The sequence below is a fragment of the Folsomia candida genome, unplaced genomic scaffold (assembly GCF_002217175.1).
Source record: "Folsomia candida strain VU population unplaced genomic scaffold, ASM221717v1 Fcan01_Sc022, whole genome shotgun sequence".
Classification (NCBI taxonomy): Eukaryota; Metazoa; Arthropoda; class Collembola; order Entomobryomorpha; family Isotomidae; genus Folsomia; species Folsomia candida.
Genome location: NW_019091214.1, coordinates 2,624,289 through 2,637,594, shown reverse-complemented (window position 1 = coordinate 2,637,594; position 13,306 = coordinate 2,624,289). Strand labels below are relative to the sequence as shown.

The 13,306-nt window shown below is 36.5% G+C and overlaps 1 long non-coding RNA gene across 1 annotated transcript; it reads left to right on the top strand.

The window, feature by feature from the left end:
* Positions 1-7,362: 7,362 nt before the first annotated feature.
* LOC118438518 lies at positions 7,363-7,814 on the top strand. Its single transcript, XR_004836878.1, has 3 exons — positions 7,363-7,482; positions 7,547-7,589; positions 7,681-7,814. It is a non-coding gene; the product is annotated as an uncharacterized LOC118438518 (long non-coding RNA).
* The last annotated feature ends 5,492 nt before the right edge of the window (positions 7,815-13,306 follow it).

Sequence of the window (13,306 nt, the reverse complement as noted above, 5' to 3'; positions counted from 1 at the left end):
ATTCATCATTGAAAAGGCTACTGGCTGTGTTAAAAGCATTGGGCAAATGGCATGTTTTGGTGCAGCTCTCGCCAAATATTTCGCGAAAACGCGATTTTGCACGCATGTTATATGACAAAGTTTATTGCACTAATTATCTATCGATTAAGGCTATTTCCGAAGGAAATCGAGAGGTGACAGTACTTAAGGTTCCCTTGTTAGATAAATTTAATTTTGACCCACATCCCCACAGACGACAGACGCACGGACGGACGGACAAACGATCACAATAAGTAGCTGACGCTACTTAATAAACTGGAGAAATACAATTTTATACTTACAAGGGAACCTTAAGTACTGTCACCTCTCGATTTCCTTCCAAATAGCCTTAATCGATAGATAATTTAGTGCAACTAAACTTTGTCATATAACATGCAGTGCAAATCGCGTTTTCGCGAAATATTTGGCGAGACTGCACCAAAACATGCCATTTGCCCAATGCTTTTAACACACCAGTAGCCTTTTCAATGATGAATGAACTATATAGAAACTTAATAATTATATTTGTACCTGTCGCGTAATTTCAGACACATCACGAATATACAAAAAAATTTCAAAGATTTGCAAATTTTTTGCAAATTGAGAAAATCTGAAAAATTTCGCAATCCGAATTTCTTCGTTTGTTTCAATTCGACAAATTTATTAGTTTACTGATATAAAATATGTTTTTCGTATTGCAAAAAATTTGCAAAAATTTGCAAAAGCTGAACTTTGCAACTTGTCATGAAAATAAGTTACCATTAATCTGTTAAAGTGGTTATATGTCGCTTTGGCGACTTGTCCATAATTCATGACAAAGGCATATGTCATCGTCAAAATCCGCTCCATAACCCGTGACGACGACATATTTGCCACAGAAACCTTACCTTAATTCGTGACGTAGACGTTTGTTTTAGCCCGAACCAGGGCTTATGTAATTGTCATGTCCGTCCGTCTGTCTTTCGACAACTCTGGAACGAGTTGGCCGATTGACTTGAAATTTTACCAGATGCATATTGGACAAAGTTAGGAACCGATTCGAAGATGGGCAAAATCGGTCCACTGGTTGACCGTAGGGGTCATCTGGTGGGTTGGGAATTATGCACCAAAATTTCGAAATTGTCGTAGAAAGCTGAAATTTGGTGCAGAGGAGTAAATGGGTCCTAAAGGAAGGGTGTGAACTCAAATTCGAAAAATTTTCATCTTGAGGGACCTTATGGGGTGACCCTACCGATTTTCAGGAATTGACATGGAAAGGTGAAATTAGGACCAGAGATCCTTACTGCCTTCTCATGAAATAATAGGAAGTTAATATGAACAAAATTGGCCAGAGGGACACTAGGGGGTGGTTCATACCGATTTCTAAAAATTTATATAATCAACTGAAATTTAGTATGGAGTCGAATAATAACTTACGATTAGCATTTACCTCATAGGGTAGGTTACCTCAGGATAAAAATCTATTCAATTCCACGTCATATTCTTCCATTGCAAATCATTAGCAACTTTCATACAAATTTTGAATTTTCGTCACCCTTGACCCTCACCGGCCAACCACTTGACCGCAACCAGTCTTCGAACCCGAGTTGTGTATTTGGATTGTCTATATGTATCTGTGGAAAATATCGGAAAGTCGATCTGATAATTTAAAAAAAAGTTATCATCGTACAGATGGACAACACGGGTACATAAGCCTTGGGTCGGGCTAAAAATTAAATTTTTTTTGAAAAAGTTGTCACGGAGTAACATATTTGACTGTCATTTTTTGTTACGAACAATGATCCCTTAGAGATAAAGCTCCCTCACGAATTAAAGTAACTCTACCGTCGCGTGGTGACACGAATTATGGACATCATGACTTTTACTTGTCCTCTTTAAATGGTTAAATAAACAATGCTAGTCTATTTTTACGTATTTTTCGAAATTACGTGCGTATTTATTTTTGCAAGTTGCAAAAACTACAGTGTGTGCAATTTTTAATTCAATTGTAGAATTTTTTGCAATGTTGGCATGTTTTAATTGTTCAACAAATTAGCTTTTCCTTTATTAGCTCATACCTACAAATATGACAATTTTTAAGTTTCTATAAAAAGCAAAATTTAAAAATTGTAAACTTCAATTTTTCATGTCAATTGAGAAGTTCAGTTTTTGCAAATTTTTGCAAATTTTGCAATAAGAAAAATAGTTTTGTATCAATTAACTGATAAATTTGTTGAGTTTAAAGAAACGAAGAAATTTGGATTTGCAAATTTTTCAGATTTTGTCAATTTGCAAAAAATTGCAAATCTTTGGAAAATTTTTTGCATATTCGTGATGTGTTTGAAATTACGCGGACAGGTACAAATATAATTTATTAAGTTTCTATAAAGTTCATTATCATCATGAAAAGGCTACTGGCTGTGTTAAAAGCATTGGGCAAATGGCATGTTTTGGTGCAGCTCTCGCCAAATATTTCGCGAAAACGCGATTTTGCACCGCATGTTCTATGACAAAGTTTAGTTTCACTAAATTATCTGTCGATTAAGGCTATTTGGAAGGAAATCGAGAGGTGACAGTACGTAAGGTTCCTTGTAAGCTTAATTTTCATATGTGGTGTCATTTTCATTTTCATTTTTTCAAGAAATTCACCGCGAGTTCAACGACGATAATATTTTTGACATTATGATCGTGAGGACGAGGTCATATATGGAGAAACGTTAAAGTAAACTGGAATCGCTCTGACGCTACATATTTATATTCGTTTGGATTCGTTTGGATTTTCGCATTCTGCATACATAATCTGGTCAATTTATTCAACTGGCGAATCAGTACTTTATGCATAATTTACAATGCAAAGTGCTAAAAATATAAATAATACACAGATTGTTTACACCTTTCTTGCGAAATCCTTCCCGGTACCTAAATAGATATGTACTATTTAATTCACCTCTCTTTGTCAACCATGATGTTAGGGTTAATTAATCTTATAATTACAGAGTTTATTTGGGATTAGACTTTGCTACCAAACTGTAAAATGCAGACCTCGAATTGTAAGTAAAGTATATAATTTCAGGTTTGTAGCATAAACATTACGTCATTTAGCCACTTGTAGCATAAGTTTGCAAATCCCTGGATTTTTTTTTGAATAGTTGGATTATTGGCAAATCAGCAATTAGCGTGTATAACGTTAACGCTAAATAATTGTATTTGTGTTGCAGAATCCAAGCGCATGCACCTATTCAATTGATACTACAAAGCTATTTATTATTACACAGGATTATGCAAACACAAAAGAGGTTAGCATAGGTTAGTCGTGCATTCAAAGCCAATTTCAGTTTAATTGAAGTGGTATTAGGCAAAATCTGAGTGCAATAAAATATGTACGATTAGTAATTGATACTCATAAAAGCTTAATCCCGTTAAGATTAGCGTTATCAAATAAATTAATATGTCAGGGTTACGGAATTCAGGTTAACACGTGTAACAAAGTAAGTAGTCTTTACTGGCAAATAGATAAATATATATGTAGCTCTTGGACAAGTACATATTTAAGATGAGTGATTACACAAAACGTACTTGCAATACTGTAAAGTTCTAGGCCATTTAAAATGAAAGGTTAAAATTGAAATGATTAACACAAACCTACATATTTAAGTAAGGACATAGCGAAAAGTGGAAAAAATCTTATGCTTCGCATATTTTGGTACGTTTAAAAACTTAAAAATCTTTAAGTATGTATACATAAAGAATGTCCACTAACGTCGCGGACTGATGCAATAAAATGATCAGAACTTTATACACAGTTAATGCAATTTCAAAAAAATTGCATATGTTTAGAACAAAAGGGTTTGGATTGCCATACAGTTAAAATTTTAATGATTCAATTCCGCTATTTGCTACAGATTGCATTTCTTCTTCAGATTTCGCGTCAAATTCCGCCCATAGACTGCACCTACTTTCAAGCTGATTTTCTTCCATCTGTTCTTAAATTTTCATAAGGTGTCTGGCGTTTCTGAAAGCTTAACTTAAAGACTTTTACATACATACATATTTATATATAAATATGCATGTATATAAGCATACATAAATGTGTGTACCTAGTCTAACCATAAGAAGTGATAGTAGAGCGTAGTATTTGACCCGGTCAACATAAAATTAAAATGTAAGTTGCAGTTTGTACCTGCATTCAGTGGCTATCATTGTTGTTAACCTCATTTGCCTGACTTCACTAGGTCAAAAGCTAGAGGAGCTTTACCACACGCGCGCGACAATAAGTTTTCACTTTTTACGCGAGACAAAAAATTCACAATGTTAGAATATAGGGTAGAAATTCAAGGACAACTACGATCTGGTTGCCCAACCCATTAAATTAACCCTCGGGACTGTGACTATTTATGACATAAAAGTTCCGGTTGTCCAAGGTCAAGGAGGAGTACAGTGATGTCCGAAGCTTTGAACGCCAGACTAGCATAAAATCTCTGTCTGACGCCGAAGACTTTGGCCATACAAATGACCTTTCAACTTTAGAAATGAGATGAGCACGGAAAATATATCCTAAGATGGAGGCCTTTTATAGTAGAAAGCATCACGCGCTACAGATTTCCTAGACATAAGCTAAGGTCAATAAATCGACCTCCCTCTCCCAGCGGTACGGTAAAAAAACAAACAAAATTTTCTATTTACCGATGGGAATTTCTTTAAGACGGAACCATATTTCCACAAAAAAGAAGCAGAATTTATGCTAAATATTCTTAGGGTTAGTTGATTACGAAAAGGAGGTCGAATGTTATCTTATCGGGCTGCATTCATTGTTTTGGCGGGAATCGGCGGAATTGGGCAAAAACCGTCCAATTTCCTCGATTATGGAGAGGAGATAGTTTTAAAATATACTTGATTGACGTCAGATGAAGATGGAACACCCCCTCGACCAGTCCATATTGGGTGGAAGGCCACCGACCTTTGTGCAGGGCCCCACAGCAAAAATGCAGAGAAATTCGTGAAAACCTGGCTGACGAAATCTATTTCTGACTTCATTTCCGATTTAAGTTTGTCCTTGGTATTTTCGAACCGAAATTGATTTCACTGCCAAATCATGATTAAAGTCGAGGAAAAGGTCTGTTCTGAGCCCCATCGAAGTGTCAGGGTCACAAAAAAATTTCTGACCCGGCAATGATGCACTTTTTCAATAAATTTCGTGCGTATTTTTGATAGAGCTTCTCCTCTGGTAACCAATTTTTCTCATGGTCACAGGAAGAATATATTTTCAAGTCTGATACATGTTTTCTACGTGAAATTTAACTGGCTTTTCAATGGAATAAAAAGAAATTTGAAATTCCTTAAAACTAACCTAAAATAGTCGTCTACTCTACTATCACTTTTTAAGTTTAGACTAGGTATGTGCATACACTCACAGAAAAAACGACACCGAATTGACACCATGCCGGTGTCTATATATGACTCTACCGGTTTGGTGTCAAATCGACATAACGTGGTGTCAATTATGTTGCACACCGTCGCGGTGTCGACCCAACATACCGTTGTAACAATGCCAACACCGCCAACGGATTAGAGGTTGTGCTCAGTTATGTTGCTTTGAGACTACTAGGTAACGATATATGTGCATTTTAATATATGTATGTCACCAGCCGGTGGCAAATCGTCCCCGGATTGTGACAACTGAAATATAACTTTTAGCAACAAATATTTTATTTTACATTTAAAAATATTAAGCACTTAAAAAATTAATCACGTATTTCAAACATATTCACAAGTAACAAGTTATTGTACTCGCACAAATTAAATAATATTTTTTTTCTCCATACCGTATGTACTTTTAAGATAAAAGATTACATTTATCTAACACGGTGATCTAAAATATGCGTAAATCTTAAAATTCAATGAGCTTGGCAACAAGAGATTTAATCATAATTAAATAGGCTGTCGGGTGGACAAATCCTTACTCGTCGGTTCCCTCGTTGGGTTCAGCGTTGAGTTTTAGCTTGCTGGAAACAATAAGTTTTCAAAATAAAAATACACACAGTAAAATAATGTTAATTAAATGAGGGAAAATTAATATATGTTACAGATTTTAACTCACCTAAGTCAAGAAAGTGGTAGTAGTTCTTAAACGTTTTAAAAAAACAATTTTTTCGAAATTAATTGAACACACCAATTAATTTATCCACTTTGTTGATTTTTGTGGAGAAGAAGGACAATGGCCGCCAAGCAGAACCGAGCACACAAGGAAAAAACTGACACAATTTTGTGTTAAGCCCAAGTCTTGCTTACTGCGGTAACATCGCATCGTGTCAATTCGACACCATTGCCGGAATATCGCTGAAACCGGTAACGTGTCAACGCGTTTTTTTCGCTCGGTGTCACTTTTACACAACGGTTTGACACTATTTAGTGGAGTTGAGGTTGACACCGAGGGGTGTGGTGTCAACAGAATTCTTGGTTTTGTTACCAAGTTGCTAAGAGTGTACTTCATGAGTACACTCTAAATAAAAATGAGTAAAATTGACCCAACATTGGTCAAATTTCACACAAGTTTGGACAAAATTTGCAAAACGTTGGACAAATTTTACCTTTTGGTTATGTCATCCTCATTTCTGCCCAACCTTGTGTAAATTTTACTCATTTTTACTGTATTGTGCCATAAACGGACGGACAGATTTCCGGGTAGTTCACATAAAGTAGATTCTACTAAACACGGGTATAAAGTCAGACGATTGAATGTCCAGTATTACATTCTTACTTGTGCGGTCTTACCATCTACACCGAAAATGTTGTGCATATTTTTCATTGTAGGACTGGTCCTTCAATTGACCCATGGCCATGGTATGTAAGCTGGCTTAAATTTTCCGAAATAAAAATATAATTGCTCAGTAATAAGACTAATTAAGGTTAGGAATATATCGACATATGTAAATTAAGGGGACAGTACACAATTAAAATTATTAAATTAGTAATTATTTAGAATTAGCAAATAACTAGCCTGTCTTAATTTTTGATTAAGTTAGGTTAGCACAAAAATTTTCTCTTATTGGGCAATACTTAACGAATTAGTAACTGGTTTACTAACTTATTTTAGCACTGGCCACGCAATCCGGAGCAGAGCAGCAACAGTTGAATGATATCAGCCCGCTAATTGTTGGCGGGACTGATGCCGCCGACGGAGAGTTCCCCTACATGGTTTCCATTCGTTTGGGGAGCATCCATTTTTGTGGTGGGACCCTCATTTCTGCCTGGACTGTTCTAACTTCCGCGTAAAACAGGATAAATGTTTCTTATGGAATTAAGTGTGATGAATCATGTTTTTAAAATTTTTAGTTGGTGTTTGGAAGGAAGAACTGCAGATTGGTGACAGTACTTGCCGGATCAAATTCGATCACCACTGGTGGTGTTGTGAGACCAGCTTCGGAATTTGTTATTCACATTGGATGGAATAACGTAACTAGGGTCAATGACATCGCACTAATTAAGGTGTTTCTTCTATACTGAGCTACACTTACGTAATTATTTAGTGAGCAGCATTCCCGGGATACAGGTTGGAATTGTGTCGTACTGGACACCCAATGAATGTGCCCTAGGTACCCCGATGCAGAACCCATTGCTTATTATTTGCATGCTTATTTAGTTTATGAGCTAGAAATAATTTTTTGTCTTTGGACCTTCATTCAGGGCAACCAGTGGTTAATATTCGACTAACGGAATATCGATTATGGATTCTGGCTAATATTTTGCAGTAAGACGGTCGCATTGTTTAACTATGTAAATATGTGCAGGATTGAAGGACTCTTGTTATTGTCCGATACAAAATTTATTTTAAACTTTTCGAACTTCTGAAGTAGTTCGTAAGCACTTCGTATGGAAAGTATTTGTAAATTTGGATTACATTTTGTTGAGGTGTTCATATCCTTCTACACAAATAAATTGGCGTACTGTACAAGCAATCATTATGGTGCAAATAAACTTCGTTAATATGCAAAGATGTCACCAAATTCAATTTCTCTGAGAAAAAATAAGAAATCATCTAAGAATAAGATAAAAATAAGAAATCTCACCTTGCGTACATATGTAGCATCGAGAGAAATGGACGTGTATTTTAACCAACAATAGAAAAAAAGTCTGACCAAAAAGTTTGATCACATTTCATCATTTTATACCTAATAGGTATGTTACGTAACTAATGAAAATTATTGAAAAATCGCTTAAAAATCCCCATTTCTTCCTTTTTGTACGCCGGAAGGTGGTTGAATACAGAAACTTGCATACACATGTACCTACATATGTACACATCACTTACTTACTGTGGATGAAGTTCTAACCCTGCAGACTTATTACACCGCTTTGTAGCATTAATTTCACGACGTCACCGGTCAAAAAAATTTTTTCCTCCAAACTGGTCCAAAATAAAAGTCTAGCATGGGAATAGTATAGAAAAATTATTTTTAGCGTTCTATGACCCCTGGGTCATGAATTAAGGGCCCCTGAAGGGTCAAATAGCGTTCCCTGATAACCCCATGCAAATGGGTATCAAATTAATCCCCTGGACCAGGGGAACCAGAAAAATATTTTTATAAATTTTTATGACCCTTGAGTCGTGAACTAGGAGCCCTTGAAGGGTTAAATATCATTCCCTCACAACTAAAGGCAAGTGGGGTATCAAATTAATCCCCTGGACAAGGGAACCCAAAAAATATTTTTCTGGATTTTTTTGACCCTCAGGTCAAGAGTTAAGGGCCCCGAAGGGTCAAAATAGTAACCATGGTAACCCCATGCAAGTGGGGTATCAAATTAATCCCCTGGCAAAGGGCAAGCATAAAAATATTTTCCTGAATTTTTTTGACCTATAGGTCAAGAGTTAAGGGTCCCTGAAGGGTCAACATAGTAACCATGGTAACTAAGGTGAATGGGGTATCAAATTAATCCCTGGACCAGGGAATCAGGAAAATATTTTATGCTTGCCCTTTGCCAGGGGATTAATTTGATACCCCACTTGCATGGGGTTACCATGGTTACTATTTTGACCCTTCGGGGCCCTTAACTCTTGACCTGAGGGTCAAAAAAATCCAGAAAAATATTTTTTGGGTTCCCCTTGTCCAGGGGATTAATTTGATACCCCACTTGCCTTTAGTTGTGAGGGAATGATATTTAACCCTTCAAGGGCTCCTAGTTCACGACTCAAGGGTCATAAAAATTTATAAAAATATTTTTCTGGTTCCCCTGGTCCAGGGATTAATTTGATACCCCATTTGCATGGGGTTATCAGGGAACGCTATTTGACCCTTCAGGGGCCCTTAATTCATGACCCAGGGGTCATAGAACGCTAAAAATAATTTTTCTATACTATTCCCATGCTAGACTTTTATTTTGGACCAGTTTGGAGGAAAAAATTTTTTTGACCGGTGACGTCGTGAAATTAATGCTACAAAGCGGTGTAATAAGTCTGCAGGGTTAGAACTTCATCCACAGTATGTATGTATGTAAATATTTAGTGGGCAGGAGTAAAATGTCCTTGAATCCGCATGACATGAATTCAGCTCACAATGGAGATCTCCCAGCGTATGCTCTCAAGGGAACAAATCGAGGTGTCCAACGAGTTAAGGGTCGACACCTGTACCAAAATGACCACAGTACATTACTTATTCAACAAACTGAATGAATTTCCGTGTAAAATTCATTTTTCGTCACGTTGTGACGATATTTGTGACGAGCGCAAGACCATCGGTTTGCCTCCATTGCATTTCCAGACCATTGATTTTCATCGCATTTTTTCACAAGCTTGCATCATAATATGGTGGAAAATGAAAAAGGAGAATGAAAATTGAATGAAAATTAACAAGAAAATCCGACAGGCTTTATTACAAAAATTATTCATTTCAGGTGATAATGGAGGATAGATGAGTATAGCATAAACCATAAGCGGCGCTTACGGTTTCCTAGATATATAATATATATGTACGTGTGTGTCCAGTTCCCCGAAAATTAACCAAATAGGTAGTTAAGGGTGTAGGTACACAATTTTATTTTTACTTCAAACATGTCCAAGTATCCATTCATGTGTCTCATGAATCGCTTATCCTCAAGTTAAACGAAAACATTTATCGCATTCATATTAAAAATTATAACTTTAGTTAGCCAGCCATGTATGTAAGTACAGGACGTATTATTTATGCCGTTTAAAAACTCGAGCAAACTTTATTAGCGATTGCAAACAATATCACGTTCAAAATGTATGATTTACTGTTTTGTACGTATCAATTATGTACACCCACGCGTCACACGTGCAAAAAATGGATATAGTGTAAGTCCTCATCGTCTAGAAAGACATTTACATAATGGTGTGCTTATGTTTACGTAGTACGGGCTCCCTGGATATTAGGGAATTGACGAAATACTTATTAAAATTAGTCAAGGGATTGGCGATTGCCGAAATTAGGAATTTAGCAGAATGCTACGACACAAACTTACTAACGACTTCCCAACAGGATTATTAACATTTATATTTACTCTAATTTGTCTATTTAATATTGACGCTGAAAGCAGCTTCGTTGAACATGTTATATCTCCAGGGAAGATTGAAATTAGTGATTACTTGACGCCGTTTGAAGGATGCACAAACATTATCTTCATTCCAAAAAATCCTATAGACCTAAAGTTGGACAAAGCGCCAATTATCCTGCTTAAGACAACTATTCAAGAAGAACAAATTGACAAACGATTTTCTCTAGAGCGAAGAGAAATGTTATACAACATTGCTGGGCATCCTTCGGAATACTACTAACCCTAACAATCTTAGTAAATATATGAACTGGAGACATCGATACATTAAAAAAACTTCTTTTGGAATACAATACTTTGTCATAGTTACAAACTTCAAGTCTACCTTTCAGAAATTTATTGAAACATTAGGAGCTGCATCGCACCGTTATATTCTGCGCGAAATTATAATCGTCGAAGTGGTACTAGACACAGAGAGGATAATACTTCCTGTACTTGAGAATAATGATAAAGATGGCATTGTTTTATACTATCACAATATGTACCATCATGATGGAATAATCCTGAAGGGACAAAAGTCAAAATGGTGGTATAAAATAACGTGCTCAATCCCCGCTGGGCAAAACTGCTTCAAGAAGTTGCAAGCTATTGGTGATACTGTGTCAAACCTTAACAAGTACTTTTGGAACAGAAGGACAAATACGGAGAGAATGTATAACCGTCTTGATTCAAATGCTAACCCAATTAAAAGGTGGTACAGTGTATCTGAGAAATTTATTCCGTCAAATTTAATCTCATTGGTCGAATTTTGGCTGTTAAATGAACACATTGAATACGTCAAATTAAATATTACACCTTTTTACAACCTCCCTGTGCTGAAAAAATATGCATCAGCACACATCAGACCATTAGAATTTATAATGCAGAAAGTTCAAACTGCAAGTTTTCTGTCGTGCTACAACGTTAAGCAGGAGTCGTTTATTTTGAGCGCGTTAAATAGTCCGTTTGATGTTGAATCATGGATCCTCATTCAGTTGGGTATCTGGGTTATGATAATAAGTTTAACCCTGTTGCCAAGGGTTTTAAGTTCCGACGGGGTAATGGTTGTGGTCGGAATACTACTTGAGAATTCGGTCTTGAATCAGTCAGAAAAATTTACGACTAGATTTCCCAAGAGATCTTCCAAGTACGGGATACATCTATTAATTGCGGCATGGGTACTCCTGGCGGGAACAACACTAACGAACTGGTATAAAGCTTTATTCACAATGGAGCTGGTTACTCCTCCTACCTACGCTCCTCCATGGGAGACAACTTTGGATATTGAAGGGATTCAAGTACTAATGCCTTATAACCTTCTCGACATGACTGGAATGGAAACAGCTATAGACCGTTACATGCGTTTCTATATTTCCATAAGCGAAATATTTTTTCCTTACAATTATGAAACAAAGTAAGTTTTTCCTCACGTTTGTCGCTTGAACAGCATTGATGATGCTCATGCACATCTCTTGTGCTGACCTGTTGTGTTAACTATTACACTGATTACATATATTTATATAATTAAAGGACTACATTGATTGTTGCGTTTACATATTTCTAGAAAGTATCAGGAGATGAAAACCTCACATAATGGTTTCAAGCGAATGGCAAGCCACTAGAAAAAACAATTCCGCTACTAAATGTTCGAATGTCCACCCAAGACAATGGAAGCATAGATGCATTCTATAAACGGTTGGAATTGATATCCTACAATGAAGTCCTCCAGTTTCTCCGTACAAACCAATCCACTACAAAGAAGTAGAACGGTTCGTAAACACATTATCTACCTGTGAGAAAACGGCGTTCATTGACACTAAGGAAAACATTGCATCGTTACTACCATTCGTAAGATAATGCGGACAAAAGAAAATATTTCGCGGGAAAAGAGCCTTTCTTTACTGTAGTTCGAGGCTGGGATATATTCCCAATTCGTGCAAATTACGTCCAGAAGCGGCTCAAAGTCATGATTCACTCAGGGATTTATGGGCATTGGGAGGCTTGGTTTCGATTTGCTAAGCCAAATAAATTATTTATCACTATGCAAATTGGACATATCCAAAATTCGATGCCGTGTCACAGCTGAACTATAACTCCAAGATTTTGTCAGGATTTTATATTTCTGGTATTTGCATAGTTGCTTGCCTTTTTTGTTTAACTGCAGAAATATTAGTGCGAATGTTCAAATAATCCACGTTTGTTCACAACCTTGAATTGATTAAGCAGTAAATCCAGTAAATCTTACATAACCTTTTGTACATACACACGATACTTTTACCATTTTTGGTGTTTTCCCATGTACCTTGATCATATCTGTATAAACATATTCACAGTATTCCATTTTACTGTGGATGCAAAGCATGCATGTAAATATTTGAGTTGTTACGGGGATTTTCGATTTGTGCGAAACCGTAATCCGGGGCAGGGGAACGTCGCAATATACCCCAAAACATTAGGATGTTTGGCGCCGAATTTTTCGAGTCGGTAAGATCCACAAAGACGAGGAGGGTTTTAAATCTGTAGAAACGTGGGATAGTGGTAACGGCTGGATGGTTTAATGGACCGATTAGTTTTGGCGAGTAATTGTTTTGGCAGGTCAGCACTTCGTATAGGGCGAGGAAAATTTGAGATTGATTATTAGTTGTGACGAAGTGAAGATCACAATCAAGAAATATGTTGCCAAACTGCCCCAGAGCTTGGATCCATTGGTTGAAAAGGGTAAACATGAGAATAAAGTGATAATTCATTTTGCTGAGATTTTGAT